This window comes from Scyliorhinus canicula, chromosome 8 (genome assembly GCF_902713615.1).
Source record: "Scyliorhinus canicula chromosome 8, sScyCan1.1, whole genome shotgun sequence".
Classification (NCBI taxonomy): Eukaryota; Metazoa; Chordata; class Chondrichthyes; order Carcharhiniformes; family Scyliorhinidae; genus Scyliorhinus; species Scyliorhinus canicula.
Window position 1 is genome coordinate 164,844,089 of NC_052153.1, and position 15,574 is coordinate 164,859,662.

General features: G+C 47.5%; 1 protein-coding gene across 1 annotated transcript in view; it reads left to right on the forward strand.

The window, feature by feature from the left end:
• The first annotated feature begins 491 nt into the window (after positions 1–491).
• sorbs2b (sorbin and SH3 domain containing 2b) overlaps positions 492–15,574 on the forward strand; it is a 531,274-nt gene continuing 516,191 nt past the window's right edge. The window contains exon 1 of the mRNA XM_038805638.1: positions 492–647. The gene's annotated coding sequence lies outside the window, so the exon portion shown is untranslated. The remainder of the gene's footprint in view (positions 648–15,574) is intronic.

Sequence of the window (15,574 nt, forward strand, 5' to 3'; positions counted from 1 at the left end):
TTCCTAATGCATTCTGATGTTTCCATCTGCTTTTTTTTTAACACTGATTGTCATGCAATTGGAGCTGTAAGGAGTAGACTTTATTGGTTAATCACTGGACTAAGGTTATGCTTTTAATAGCATTCCATTTCAAGGCCTGAAACAAAGCCTGCTACTGTTTTATCTTTCAGCCTGGAAGACTTACAATCTTGTTTGGCTGCATGTACGCAAGACTTGTTCATTAGAGTAATGTGAGCTTATGCCTGTGAATCGTTCAGGCGAATCAAGCCTGCAAGTACTTTAGTTAAGCAGCAATTTCCGAGGTTTCCCTTGGGAAATGGCCAGATCCAGCTGAAGGTTATGGATAGAAAAATCCATGAACACGCATGGAGTCACAAGACTAACCAATCAGAAGGCCTCGCAGTCTGACATGTTTCCTAGATACAATGTGGAGAATGGCACACATTCGAAAGATTCAATGCGCATGAACACCGTATACAGGCTATAAACGCTGTGGGCACAACTTGGTGCCGCTCTGAAATAAGGGTAGCTGATAGGCGACAGCTTTTGTCAGTGAGCAAGCACGCATTATGTAATTCATTCATTACTCAACACAGAATCCATTTGCTCATCTGCAGTGTTTAGTGGCAGAACGTCCTCACTTGAAGGTAAGTGATTCTGTCACTTCTAATTATGTATGAATTCCTCCATTCTAAGATGTGCATTCACCAAATAATTTGACTAAGAATTCTATAGATGGCCTTGATTCAATTGTGTTTGACACAGTTGAACAAAAGTACTTTCTACCATTTTGACCACAAAATTGGAGCAATGTTGTTAAGGGTACATGTTAATGTTTAACAGGGGCAGTTTTCTTTGTCTCAAACTTTAAAGCAATAACTTAGGAAATGCAGTACACTGTAGTTGGTTGAAGCAGTCATTGACTGGTTTTAGCTGTGCTCAATAACCTTCCGGCAAATTGTCATTTGAAAATAATGGCTGTTCGCAGATTGATTTTTCCGACTAGAATTTCTCTATGTTTTCGTGTGCTCCGTATTTTCATCTTCTTGCTGGCCCACTGAGTTAGCCTGCAGCCATTTTTAACAATAGCAAGCCACTGGCACATTTATTGCCTTTCTGTGCTCTGGTAATCATAAAATATGGTAGCGCTGGAAGTGTAAACAAATTGAATTCAATGGATTCAGTGGAAGCTCATTGTGTTCTCTGCACCGTTGCCTTTTGGGGCTGGCATCAAAACACCCTGCATTTTGTTTAAGTGACATACACCAGCAGGAGACTGGAAAAGTCTGACAGTAGCTCGAACGCTATTGCCAGCTGTTTCCATGGTAACCACAGCAACGTGAACTACGCGGGAGTTGTCACCTTGAAGAGTGCTAATTTAACAGAAATTGTGGTGCTCGGAGTAGAAAAGATAACGAGAATGAAGGTTCATTGATCCCCATAGCATTCATGCCTCCTGGGTCCGCCAATTTTACTGCATTTCTGTAGTCGTTCTATGTTGGGTGAGAGTCCAATCGGTATTTTGGAGGGACAATGAACAGTTAAATCAAATTGACAAAATGAACTTGAAGTCCAGCACATAAGAGAATTAATGGAATCCAGTATAGACGTGACAGCTTGCAGCAAATTCTGTAACATAACCAGTGAAATTACTTGTAGGGCATTGGGATAAGAGGCTTTTTAGTCATTATTTTAACTGCAGTTAGCTCTCATATTTTAAAATAATACTGTACAATCCACACCCTCCCCAGTAACAATTAACCATCCTGAAATATAGAGTTATCCACTACTTTAATGTATCATCTGGAATTCATACACTCCATTGTCCAGTGATTGTTAAATATAGACTAAGTTGATTGAATTTTTCTTTGTTGAGGCAGTGTTATCTAATGATATTTGTCTAGTAATTAATAAAATGGTTGACCACGCTGCCTAATGGTTTCCTGTCACCTTTTTTGTGGAAATGTCATTATCACTCTCAGTGATAACACTGTGATGATGTTACTGCTTTTGTTGTTAATTTATGGCAGGCCATTCATTGAACACTTTAACGATGTCAGTTGATTTAGCAGCAGTTAAACCTGAAAGTGTGTCAAACATTTAAGACATGCAGCTGTGTTAGCATGTTTAACTGACCGGCCTCTGGAGTTCAGGTTAATCACCCACCCCTCATCTACCTCTGCTGAAACTTAAAGTGGCCCACGTTGGAGGAGGGTTGGAGCTGTGTTTCTCATTTTTTAATTTTTAACTATACACTCCCATCTTGATGGCCAAAATACCCCCAAATATCTCTGCCAAGAATGATAGTTTGTGAAATGGAGTCTTGTCCGTTCATTAAAGGGTATTATACTCCTAGACAACATACACATTGATGCAAACCCTGCAGAAAACATCATGTTACAGTTGGCATTCCCAATAGCAGTGCAACGAGCCCTCAATTGCTCTAGTTTTGCAGTATGATGGTCCAGATAATGTACACTTCGTCACAGGCCATTACATCTTATAACTTGCATGGCCTTTATCCTTCATTTACATTAGCTTCCAAGGCCTCAGTGGGTTGAATCTTAACTCCCAAAACCAATGGGTTGGGGCTCTGTCTGGGGGTAAAATGCAAAAGTTTGGAACAGGAACAGAAACGGTTTTGACCCCGTCCCTTCCTCCAACCTCCAGTTTTAATGGAGTCAGGGCATGGAATGGGTGACCAATCAATTCATGGAAGGTGGGTTGATCTTTTACATTAGGCATTCTTGGATAGGAGACCAGACATTGATTAGAGCACTAAAACACCTGAGCCCCAAGGGAAACACTGTTTGATTGACAGCTCTTGCTCTGTGATCTCTTCTGTCAATTGCACAATGTTTCTTTACCTACGATAAAGAGGTTTCAGGTGTTTGCATTTTCTGCTGTTGATACTGTAAGGGGTCTGGATGATTGAAACTTTAATTTCCCTGCAGTGAAAACATTGCTTATGATAAAAACGACTCTGACCTTTAATGTCATTTTAACCACATCCTGTTGTCACTATAAGATTCATTGGTTCTATACAGAGTGGGTATAGTGGATGAATGGACATGTAAGTGCCACAGCTTGGTAAGGAGGGTATGAGGGGCATGGGAGTGGGTTGAAGGGTACAGCTTGGCATGGAGGGAATGATGGGCCATGGGGGCTGAGGTAATGGGAAGCTTGCCATGGAGGGAATGTGGGGCCATGAATGTTCTTTTCAAAAGGTTCCCTCATCCAGACTATGGTTCATGACACCTCTGAGGTGCTATGAATCAGAACTCTTTGAAACGCTGGTCCAACTCGATGAAAATGATGGAGAACTAGGACATGCCCATCCGTGCAATGGGACCGGCTAGATCGGGAGTGGAGGGTGCAGCCTTAAACACTGCTGCTGAAAATTGGAAATCCCTGGAATGGGATTGAGAATCTCAGAACCGCGTCCCAGCAGCTATTTTCACCCCTCCATGGAGTCTCCCCAACTCGGTGAAAGATCCAGCTCCTTGGCTGACTCAGGGTTCCTGACAGAAGTAAAGTGCTCCCTTGGCCTTTTTGAAAAGGGTTGCATTTAAATAGCTTTACTAATTTTAACTTTTTTTTTCAGGGTCCAGAATATACTGCAGGAATGGTGGGACTTAAATAAATCCAGGAGTTAAAATATGTCAGGCTTCATTTCATGTCATAGGAATGAAATCACCATGTAACTAATTAAAAAAGAAAGTTGTTCAAATAAGCAAGAGTTTTAGAACATAGAACAGTACAGCACAGAACAGGCCCTTCGGCCCTCAATGTTGTGCCGAACAATGATCACCCCACTTAAACCCACGTAACCCGTATACCCATAACCCAACAATCCCCCCATTAACCTTACACTACGGGCAATTTAGCATGGCCAATCCACCTAACCCGCACATCTTTGGACTGTGGGAGGAAACCGGAGCACCCGGAGGAAACCCACGCACACACGGGGAGGACGTGCAGACTCCACACAGACAGTGACCCAGCCAGGAATCGAACCTGGGACCCTGGAGCTGTGAAGCATTGATGCTAACCACCATGCTACCGTGAGGCCCCCTTTTTGAAAAGGGCAACTGTGAATGACAAGGCTCGTTGAATTATCTGTAGGTGTAATATATACAGTAGATGAGCGTAATGCTGTAGGTTTACATTAACTTTTAAAAAGCATTTGGCCAAAGTGCCACGTGGGAGATTACGAGAGAAGCTTATTGATTTATGGAATTAGGTTGAGGTAGGGAGGGGGGAATTGGATTAAAAGCTTGTTAGAAGAAATAAAACACAGAGGAGGTGGGCAGAATAGAAGGCCAGGGATAGGTTGGGACAAAGGAGAAATTGACACATTGACAATAGAATACTAGATTTTATTTCAAGTCAGACTTTTCCACCCCATTGTGCCCAGCGATGATGCCATTGCACCGGGTATATAGTGGGAGAGGCTGAAAATGGGTTTCGCGCAGGGGTCTGAGCTGACCGCGATGTACCCTACTCACTATGCCCAGTGCAATCTAGATCACGCCCTCGCTGGGCGAGATCCAGATTATCATATTTAAATGAGCTATTGGGCTGTTTGAGGTCACATTCTCCCAGCACCCGGGAGTCAGTGTCTGCATCAACAAGTCGTCACTTAGGCGTGGATTAATATGGACCTCCACAAACAGAGCCCAGGTCTGATGGCCATGCCAGGCGGCTCGGAGACCACTGTAGCCGCTCCGGAGGTTGGGGAAAGAGCATGGCAGTGCCAGCCTGGCACCCGGTCACTGATAACCTGATGCCCAGTTGCTGCTGATCTGGTGGCCTGTCACCGCCAGGTTGGCAGTACCCAGGTGCCAGTTTGGCACTTCCAAGTACTGTGGAAAGAATGAGCTGTACCATTGGGTTGGCCTTCACCTGAATTGTGCTGGGATCAGTGTCCTGGTGAATCATATAACTAGGGCTGGAGGAAGGGCTTTAAACTAAGTAATGGTGGAGGGCAGAGTTTACGTGAAGATAAATTTTGAAATTTCATGAGCAATAATGCAGGGTAGCAATACGTGTTAGGCTAACCAGAGTGTGGCAGGAAGGGACAGATCTTACAAACATAAGAGGGCACCAGCAAATAAAGTCAGAGTAGGGAAAAATGATAAAAAGACAGAATCAAAGGCTCTTTATCTGACTGCTTGCAGCATTCACTACAAGATGGATGAATTGATAGCACAATTGGAAATAAATGAGTATGCAATGATAGCCATTACAGAGACATGATTGCAGAATGATCATAGCGGGGCCCTAAAAGATGAGATCAGTACAGCGACAAGAAATAATCCCGTTCCAGAAGATCAAATTGTAGAATCAGTTTGGGTAGGAATAAGAAATAACAAAGGGAAGGATCCATCAGTGGGACTATTTAATAGGCTCCCTGACAATAGCTGTACAGTAAGGCAGAGTATAAACAAAGACATTATGGGAGTTATAAGAAAGGTATTACAATGATCATGGGAGATTTTAAACTTCATATTAATTGGATGAATCAAATTGGCAAAGGTAGCCAGAGATCAAGTTCATAGAGTGTGTTTGGGGTAGTTTCTGAGAACAATACTTTCTGGAACCTACCAGGGAACAGATTACTTTAGAGTTAGTTATGTGTAATGAGACAGGATTAATTAATGACCTCATAGTAAAGGATCCTCATGGTAAGAATGATCCCTGAAATGATAAAAATTTGCATTCATTCGTGGGTGAGAAATGTGGGTCTGGAAATAGAGTCTTAACCTTAAATAGAGATAATGCAAGGGTGTTGAGACAGAGTTGGCTAACGTAGACTTGGAAAAGAGGTTAAAAGATCAGATGGTAGAGAAGCAGTGGCATACATTTAAGGAGATATTTCATAACTCAGCAAAGATATGTTCCATTGAGGAAGAAAGACTCTACGAAAAGGATACATCATTTGCCGCAAAGATTAGTTGTTGGTCAGAAGTGCAAACTGAAGCCAGCAAAGGATGACTATAAATAATAAAGTGGGAGAAAACTAACCAGAAATATGAAAACAGACAGTAAAAGCCCCTTCACATGTATAGAAAGGAAAAGAGCAGCTAAAATGAGCATGGGTTCCTTTGAGGGTGGGACCAGGAAATTAATTATAGGAAATAAGGAAATGACAGAGATTTTGTTCAAGTATTTCGTATGTCTTCACAAAAAGCATGCCAAGGATAGTTAAAAAGCAGGAGACAGATCACTAGAGCAATCGTACGAGGAAAATCGATGAAAGGCTGTCATGTCCCCTGCAACTGGTCTCTGCATCCTCGGGTGTTAAAAGAAGTAGTGACAGAGTTAGTGGATGTATTAGTTGTGATCTTCCAAAATATCCTTGATTCTGGAAAGGTCCAGTGGATTTGAAAACTGCAAACCTAACACTTCTATTCAAGGAAGAAGGCAGACAGAAAGCAGGAAGCTATAGGCCAGTAAGCCGAACTTCTGTCGTTGAGAAAATGCTGGGATCCATTATTAAGAAGGTAGGAATACTTACAAAATCATTATACAATCAGGCAGTAATAGAGTTCTTTGAAGATGTAACAAGTAGGGTGGATAAAGGAGGACTAGTAGATGTAGTGTATTTGGATTTTCAAAAGGAGCCTCATAAAAGATTACTACACAAGATAAGAGCTCATGGTGTTGGGTGATGATATATTAGCATGGATAATAAACTAACAGGCAATGGAATGTCAGGATAAACAAGTTATTTTCAGGTTGGCAAACTATAACTCGTGGAGTGCCACGGAGATCAGTGCTGGGTCTTCAATTGGTCACGATGGGTATTAATGATTTGGAGGAAGGGGCCAACTGTGTTGTAGCCAATATGTTGATGATGGAAAGACAGGTCGGAAACAAGTTGTGAGAAGGATACAATCAACAGAATATAAAAGGTTACCAGGAGCAGGAAACAAGGTGGATGGGGCCACTTAATTGTTTGTGAGGCGAAATGTCAGCTTCCGGACAGTGGGATGAATGTTGGGAATGAAGTTACCAGTGTGTTAAATGTGGATCGTGGTTCCTGACAGCAAGCAGCAGGAAACTATTTTTGATGCATTAGCTTGTCACCCATACTCATTATGATACAGATTTGCCAGGTTAAATTCTATCTTTATGATTAAGGGCCATCTGCAAATGTGAAAGAGTTGCTTTCAGATTCACAACTGGTTAGAGATGGTGTGCAGCAGATGAGGTCATCTTCCTGGTGGATTTGGATTGAGAAGCAGCTACTTTTCCTGAATGGGGAGCTTTGTTGGACCGGGGAGAGGAGGCTGAGCTGTTGTATTGAGCTTGAGCGGCAGCTCTCCAGTGAGTTCAGAGCATGGATGTCTGGGGAGAGAGGGTGACAGCGATGCAGGGATACAGGGGCATGGCTATCTGGGGAGAGAGGGTGACAGCGATGCAGGGGTACAGGGGCATGGCTGTCTGGGGAGAGAGGGTGACAGCGATGCAGGGATACAGGGGCATGGCTGTCTGGGAAGAGGGGGTGACAGCGATGCAGGGTACAGGGGCATGGTTGTAAGGGGAGAGAGGGTGACAGCGGTGCAGGGGTACAGGGACATGGCTGTCTGGGGAGAGAGGGTGACAGCGGTGCAGGGATACAGGGGCATGGCTGTCTGGGGTGAGAGGGTGACAGCGATGCAGGGATACAGGGGCATGGCTGTCCGGGGAGAGAGGGTGACAGTGGTGCAGGGGTACAGGGGCATGGCTGTCTGGGGAGAGAGGGTGACAGTGGTGCAGGGGTACAGGGGCATGGCTGTCTGGGGAGAGAGGGTGACAGCGATGCAGGGGTGCAGGGGCATGGCTGTCTGGGGAGTGAGGGTGACAGCGATGCAGGGATACAGGGGCATGGCTGTCCGGGAGAGAGGGTGACAGCGATGCAGGGATACAGGGGCATGGCTGTCCGGGAGAGAGGGTGACAGCGATGCAGGGATACAGGGGCATGGCTGTCCGGGAGAGAGGGTGACAGCGGTATGGGCGTACAGGGACATGGCTGTACGGGGAGAGAGGGTGACAGCGATGCAGGGGTACAGGGACATGGCTGTACGGGGAGAGAGGGTGACAGCGATGCAGGGGTACAGGGGCATGGCTGTACGGGGAGAGGGGGTGATAGCGATGCAGGGGTACAGGGGCATGGCTGTCTGGGGAGTGAGGGTGACAGCGATGCAGGGATACAGGGGCATGGCTGTCCGGGGAGAGAGGGTGACAGTGGTGCTGGGGTACAGGGACATGGCTGTCTGGGGAGTGAGGGTGACAGCGATGCAGGGGTACAGGGGCATGGCTGTATGGGAAGAGAGGGTGACAGTGGTGCTGGGGTACAGGGACATGGCTGTCTGGGGAGAGAGGGTGACAGCGGTGCAGGGGTACAGGGGAATGGCTGTCCGGGGAGAGAGGGTGACAGCGGTGCAGGGGTACAGGGGCATGGCTGTTTTTTGAAGAGATGTCAGGTCTTAGAAATCCTAAGAAGAATTGTGGGGGACAAATGGAGGGAGCTGGGAAAGTCTATCTTCATTGACAATCATGGGAGAGGGAGTGTGATCGAGGACAGGTCGAGGATGAGGTTTGGCGAGTTGAGAGAAACAGAGGGCAGGTCAAGGATGGTAGGCAGTAGAACAATGGGTAAATTGATAGTGACCAGGGGGCAATTCTAGGGTGATGGTAGATTGGTTGAACGTCACTGAAGGCAGAGCAAAAGTGATGGCGGGGAGGTCAAATGTGACTGGGGGAGGCTGCACTGGTGATGGCTTGAAGCTTCAACAACAGCAAGAGGTGGCCAGTGTATCGGTCGAGGAGGGAGCTATCCATGGTGGGATGGGTGGTGAGCTAGTGTGTGACCAACATAAGGCAGTGTGCTCTTGTTGGTCAAAAGTGCTCAAGTCAGGAAGGAGGGTCATATCGATGGTGCGGGCCAGATCAATGTCTGCCTTGTGTCTGCAGTTCACCTTGTAGACAAGATGACTCTTGTGTATTCAGTGATATTAGAGGCTCTGGTACTATGGAGGATAGGAACTGGCAGACGATGGCTCAGGACAGGCACATCATGGATAGAATGCCAACAAAGGACAGCAGCAGAGAGTGAGGCAGCTCAAGATGCAGGAAACCAGAGGCCAATGTGACATTGAGCAATGGCACGTAGCTGAATATGCGACATGTGGAGGAACTACCAGCAAATGTTAGAGAGGCAACGTTAAAGACTTTTGTTTGGGATGTTAGATGCAACTGCAAGATTCTACCCAAAGAGGCCGCAAAGGGATATTGGTCGGAAGTGAGTGGGCAAAACTTCGGCAGATGAAGTATAATGGAGGAAAATGTGAGGTTGTTCACTTTAGCAGGAAGAATAGAAAAGCAGACGGAGAGAGAAACCACAGAATGTTGTGATACGGAGGGATCTATATATCCTTTTATATGAATCATAAAAGGTCTGTATGCAGCTACAGCAAGTAACCGGAAAGTAAATCGAAGATTGGCCTTTATTGCAAGAGGGTTGTCATATGACCACGGAGGCAACAGAGAATCCTTTTCATTAACAAAACCAACAGCAATACAACCAGGTGCATTCAGCTTGCTATCTACACTGGGAGTGCAGAGGATCTGGCACTTCCCGTTATATACAAACAAGAGGTTCCCTGATTGGCCCACTAATCAGGGAGCTCGTATTCCAATTGGCCAATCTCAAAGGCCTGGGGTTGGATTCTCCGCAGCCCCGCGCCAAAATTGTGTTTGGCGTGCGGTTGGCGAATCAACTTTCCTGACGGAATCGGGCTCAGCGCCGCTCCGGTCCCTGAATGACCATGCGTATGTGAATTACGCCACACAGCTGGGGGGCCATTGTCAGAGACCCGCCCAGCGATACTCCGCTCCCAACCCGCCGAGTTCCCGACAGCGTGGAACCAATGTGGTGGCTGGTCGGGCTCTCACGCAGCGTCTCCGTGACTGCCCTGGTGGGGGGGCTGGGGGATAGGGCACCGGGGACGGACTTATGGGCGGCCAGGGCACAGATCGGGCCAGTCCGATGCAGGGGCATGCGGCCAATGGGGGGGGCCTACGTTACGGAGCTGCCTCCGCGGTCCAAGTCCGCTATGGCGCTCGGCGCAGCCGCTGTAGGCCGCCGCCATGCACATGCCTGGACCCAAGACTGGAAGTTCGGGGGCCGGTATCCGCAGCTAAAGCTGTGTGAAGCACTCCTGGTCCCTGCTAGACGGCTGAAGGTAAGTGAATCGGATTGTTTTTTCTCCAGGAAACTCGGGAGTCTGCGTTTTTACGCCGGCGTGGGGACATAGACCCATTTTGGGAGAATCCAGCCCCTGGTCTAGGTCATTACAGGGGTGCAGTATAAAAGTAGTATTGCTTTTCTACAACTGTACAGGGCATTTGTGAAACCATTCATAGAATACTGTGTACAATTTTGTCCTCCTCACTTAAGCAGGGATTAACTTGCATTGGAAGCAGTTTAGAGAAGGTTCATTAGGCTGATTCCTGGGAAAGAGGGGTGGTTTTATTTGATTGTGTATATGTTCTCTGGACTTTTGAAGAATCTCACTGAAACACATTGGATTTTGCGGTGGCTTGTCAGGGAAGATACTGGGAGGATATTTACCCACGTGGAGAAATCGAGAATGAGAGGCACAGTTTAAAAATAAGGGCCGGGATTCTCCGAAATCCCGGCCAAGTGGTGATAGGGCTGGTTTAACTCACTGGGCTAGATCGCTGGCTTTTAAAGTAGACCAAGCAGGCTAGCAGCACGGTTTGATTCCTGTACCATCCTCCCCGAACAGGCGCCGGAATGTGGCGACTAGGGGCTTTTCACAGTAACCTCATTGAAGCTTACTCGTGACAATAAGCGATTTTCATTTTCATGTCGGTGTAAACACCGGAGTGGTGCACACCAGCGTCAATGGGCCTCCTGGCCCAGCGATTCAGGGAACCAGCATAGCGCCGGAGTGCTGCACGTTGCTCCGGCACCGAAAGTCGGCCCTGCACTGCCGGCGCTGGTCCGCGCATGCGCGCGACGGCCATCTCCGCGCCTGCACGTGTGCATGGTGGCCGTTTCTGCACTCGCGCCGAGCACCATGGCGGAACCCTACAGCAGGCCCATGCAGAAGGAGGTAGGCCACCCTCCAGATCGTGGGCGCCCGCTGATCGGTAGCCCCGTTTGCGGGCCTGGATGCCATGAAGGGCCCCCCGGAGTCTGATCCCCCCCCGCCTACCCACCAGGCTGGCCACTGCGGCTGCGGGTCTGAGCTCTCTCTGGGTGGTACCAGGTTGGAACCATGCCAGCGGGACTCGGCGGGAATTCGGCTGTCGACTGCGGGGAATCGCCGGGGGGGCCTCTTTCGGCGGCCTCCGACCGGCGCCGCATCGACCGCATGGGTGCGAATGCTGCCAATACTCGAGTCGCCTAATCCTTTTATTATTTTAAAAAATATTTAGAGTATCCAATTCATTTTTTCCAATTAAGGGGCAATTTAGTGTGGCCAATCCACCTAGCCTGCACATCTTTGGGTTGTGGGGGCGAAACCCACGCAAACACGGGGAGAATGTGCAAACTCCACACAGACAGTGATCCAGAGCCGGGATCGAACCTGGGACCTCGGCGCCGTGAGGCTGCAGGGCTAACCCACTGCGCCACCGTGCTGCCCTCTTCTGTTATTTGTTTTAATGATATTACTAGTCCAATGGCTGTCTAAAATCATGCCGTTTGATTGAGCTTGCCCTTCCTCGTTATCCCTTCCTTTCCTCACTGCAGTTCTGTGCATCAAGTTTCATTTTCCACATGTCTTCCTGTTTCACCAATCTGACAATGCTCTCCTGAATTCTGCTGTACTTCTCACTTGAAGCTTTATGTAATCTGCAATCTTTGAAATGCAAATCCCCAACATTCTTGCTCAGGTCATTAATAAAACATTTTTTAAAAAGACTAATGTGAAACACCAACTCCCTCCAATCCGAAAAGCCACACTATCGACTACAATCATTACTCATTCATATTCCTTTGCCAATTTTGTATCCACATTGCTGGTGTCCCTTTAATCCCATGGACTTTAATTTTGTGAAGGAGTGGTTAGTTTAGTGAAGGGAGTGGTTAACTGGCAGCTGAATCCCAGCTTTTTCTTTTGATTGTTTTGTTTTTTCTTCTCACTGTGTTTGCATGGAAGTTATTCATTCTGGCTATGCATGTTGGGCTCTATAACAGGCACAAAGATTTTCTTTGATGCAGAGGATTCAGCCAAGGAGACAAGGTGAGTGATAAGGCTCATCGGGCACGTGGCTCCTGGAGATTTTGTGCGTCGGGAATGCTGAATGCTTCCCATTTGCAGAGTCCTTTAAATTAGGGCATCAAATAAATGGCCTGTTGCTCAGCAGGCTCTTCTAATCGCGGTGGATTTGAATTCTGTCACCCAGCGGAGTGATGCTGAGTCGGCAGCTTGTTTATAACAGAGATTCCTGACAACAATGCTCCTTTGACTTGTTCGTGATCCCACGGCTATTTCTTTTGTACCACAGCATAACTTGGACCTGACGCACAATGTCATTCAACATTGCGATGACCTCATACCATCACACTGCCCTCCCTCAAACTGTTGCCTGGAGACTCTTTCTGTAGATGGGAGATAGAATCTGACGTGACCATGGGCCCCATTGCACAGCGCCAGCACTTTGCCATGCCAGTACAAGACAATAGCTAGTGATGTGATCGTCAGGTTGGGTTTTCTGTTACAAGTTTCAATGGCAAGTCTCAATTCAATATTACAGCCATCCCAGGTTCGGCACAGAATGAAACTTGCCGTGTTAATGGAGCTTTTGTGAGAAAGGCAATCGGATAATACAAAGAGGTTGTAACATGGAAGGATAAAAGTAGGTCTTAAGCTCTTCTGTTATCTGTTTTAGTGATTCTTGAGAAGGTCAATCAGGCATGTTTGGAAGATGAGTTAAAGGTAAATGTCCAGAAGAGAGTCAATGCAAGATCTCCCAGAAAAATAACTTTTGAATAAACACCACAGCAATGAAGCAAATAGATTAAATGCATTATTCAACCAGGCAGCTGAAGTAACAAGGTAAATAAAGGAAACCTTTGCAAGAGAGATGTGTAACTGTAACTTGAAGCGGCTGTATTGAATGAAGTTAACTGGATACGGAAGCATTGAATGCTCAAGAAAAAGGCATTGAAGGCATTTTATTTGTACACGGTAAACACATGATGAAAGTTAATTGTTCAAGAATACTGATTATTAAGTGAATCCTTGAGCTAGAATGACAATAGAGAGAACTGGTGTGGTGCACAATGATGAAAACGTTGGCGTGGTCAGGTTATTAAATATGGTCAGGTTATTGGATATCATGAATTAGATCTAGCTCTTTGAGTTGAAAGGGAACGAGGGATATAGGGGGAAGGTGGGATCACGGTGCTAAACGTAAGGATCAGCCATGACCATAATGAATCATAGAATCATAGGCTTTACAGTGCAGAAGGAGGCCATTCGGCCCATTGAGTCTGCACCGGCCCTTGGAAAGAGCACCCCATTGAAGCCCACACTTGCAACTTATCCCAATAACCCCACCTAACCTTGTTGGACACTAAGGGACAATTTAGCATGGCCTGCACATCTCAGGACTGTGGGAGGAAAACGGAGCACCCGGACGAAACCCACGCAGACACGGAGAGAACGTACAGACTCCGCATAGCAAGTGACCCAAGCCGGGAATCGAAGCTGGGACCGTGGAGCTGTGAAGCAACTGAGCTAACCATTGTGCTACCATGCCGGCCCAATGGTGGTGCAGGCTCGAATGGCTGAATGGCCTCCTCCTGCTTCTATTTAGTTGAAATAGTTGAAGGACAGAAAGAAATAACATTTATTTACAATGACATATATATACACAACAGCACCAGCAACTCCTTTGTTGCTCCTCTCCTCTAGCCGGTTCCAAGCTGGCCAGCTTTATTTATGCAGGGAATCTGCTAATGATTTCTGCCCCCCCATTGGGGAAGCTCATACTCCCCAATGGGGGGGGGGGTTCTTTGGATGGAATGATCTTCTGGACTGAACGTGGTCTACATGCTTGTGCTGGAGATGACCCTGGGCTTGCACCTGGTAAGATACAGGGCCCGTTTGGCGAAAGATTACGTGAGGGACCCACTGGGCACCACCAGCAAAATTCCAAACGAACAGTGGGCACAAACTGCCGAATCGGCCGATGCCAAGAAAAACCATGTCCCTGCCGTTCTTGTGTGCAGAGTACTTTTGCGCCAATGTCTGGGAAAACCATGCTAAGGCGGGTGTAAAGTCTCCGGCCCATTAGGAGTTCCTTGGGAGCTACCCCAGTCACGGTATGTGGGGTGGTCCTATATGAAAACAAAAAACGAGCCAGTCTCGTGCCCATTGACCCGGAAGACTGCTTCTTTAGGCCTCGTTTGAATGTCTGAAGTGCGCGCTCCGCCAACCCATTTGAAACCGGTGGGTAAGGGGCAGTGCGGATATGGCGTATGCCGTTCATTTTCATGAACCACGCAAACTCCTCACTTGTGAATGGAGTGCCATTGTCTGTGACCAGCACCTTGGGGTGGCCATGCGTACTGAAAGACAAACGCATCTTCTCGATTGTTGCGCAGGACGTTGTGCCTGTCAGCTTATGCACCTCTAACTATTTAGACTGGGCATCGATTAATAGCAGGAATATGGATCCTTGAAAAGGGCCGGTGAAATCCGCATGCAAGCGCGCCCAAGGCCGCCCTGGCCATTCCCAGTGATGTAGGGGCGCGGCCGGCGGAAGCTTCTGATGCTCCTGGCAAATGGAGCAGTTTTGGGCCACCATCTCAATGTCCGTGTCAAGGCCTGGCCACCAGAAATAACTCCGGGCCAACATTTTCATTTTGGTCACACCCGGATGCCCATTGTGCAAGTCTCTCAGTATCAGCTCCTGTCCTTTTTCCGGGACAATCACACGTGTCCCCCACAAGAGGATACCGTCTTCCACGCTGAATTCTGACAGCTTGGAGGAAAATGCCCGCAACTCGCCTGGGAGCTGTCTCTGTTGCCCACCATACAGGACTATGTGCCGAACCTTTGACAGGATTGGCTCCATCTGGGTCCACTCACGGATCTGTGATGCCGTGACAGGCAAGGAGTCCATAAAATTTAGGGTTGCAACCACCTCACCAGTCGTGGGGGTCGACATGGGGCCGGTCGATAAAGGCAATCGGTTCAGTGCGTCGGCATTCCCTATCTGGGTTGCTGGTTTGTGCTCCAGAGAATACTCGTATGCAGCGAGCAACAAAGCCCAGCGCTGGATCCGTGCGGAAGCAATGGGCGGTATTGGCTTATCCTCTCTGAAAAGTCCCAGGAGAGGCTTATGATCAGTCACGATAGTCAACTGGCGGCCATACACGTTCTGGTGGAAACGTTTCACCGCAAAGACCACCGCCAGGCCCTCCTTCTCAATCTGCGCCTGCTTCTTTTCCGCTGCAGTCAATGTGCGGGAGGCGAAAGCTATCAGCCGCTTGGACCCGTTCTCCACCTTGTGGGACAGAATGGCCCCAATACCATACGGGGAT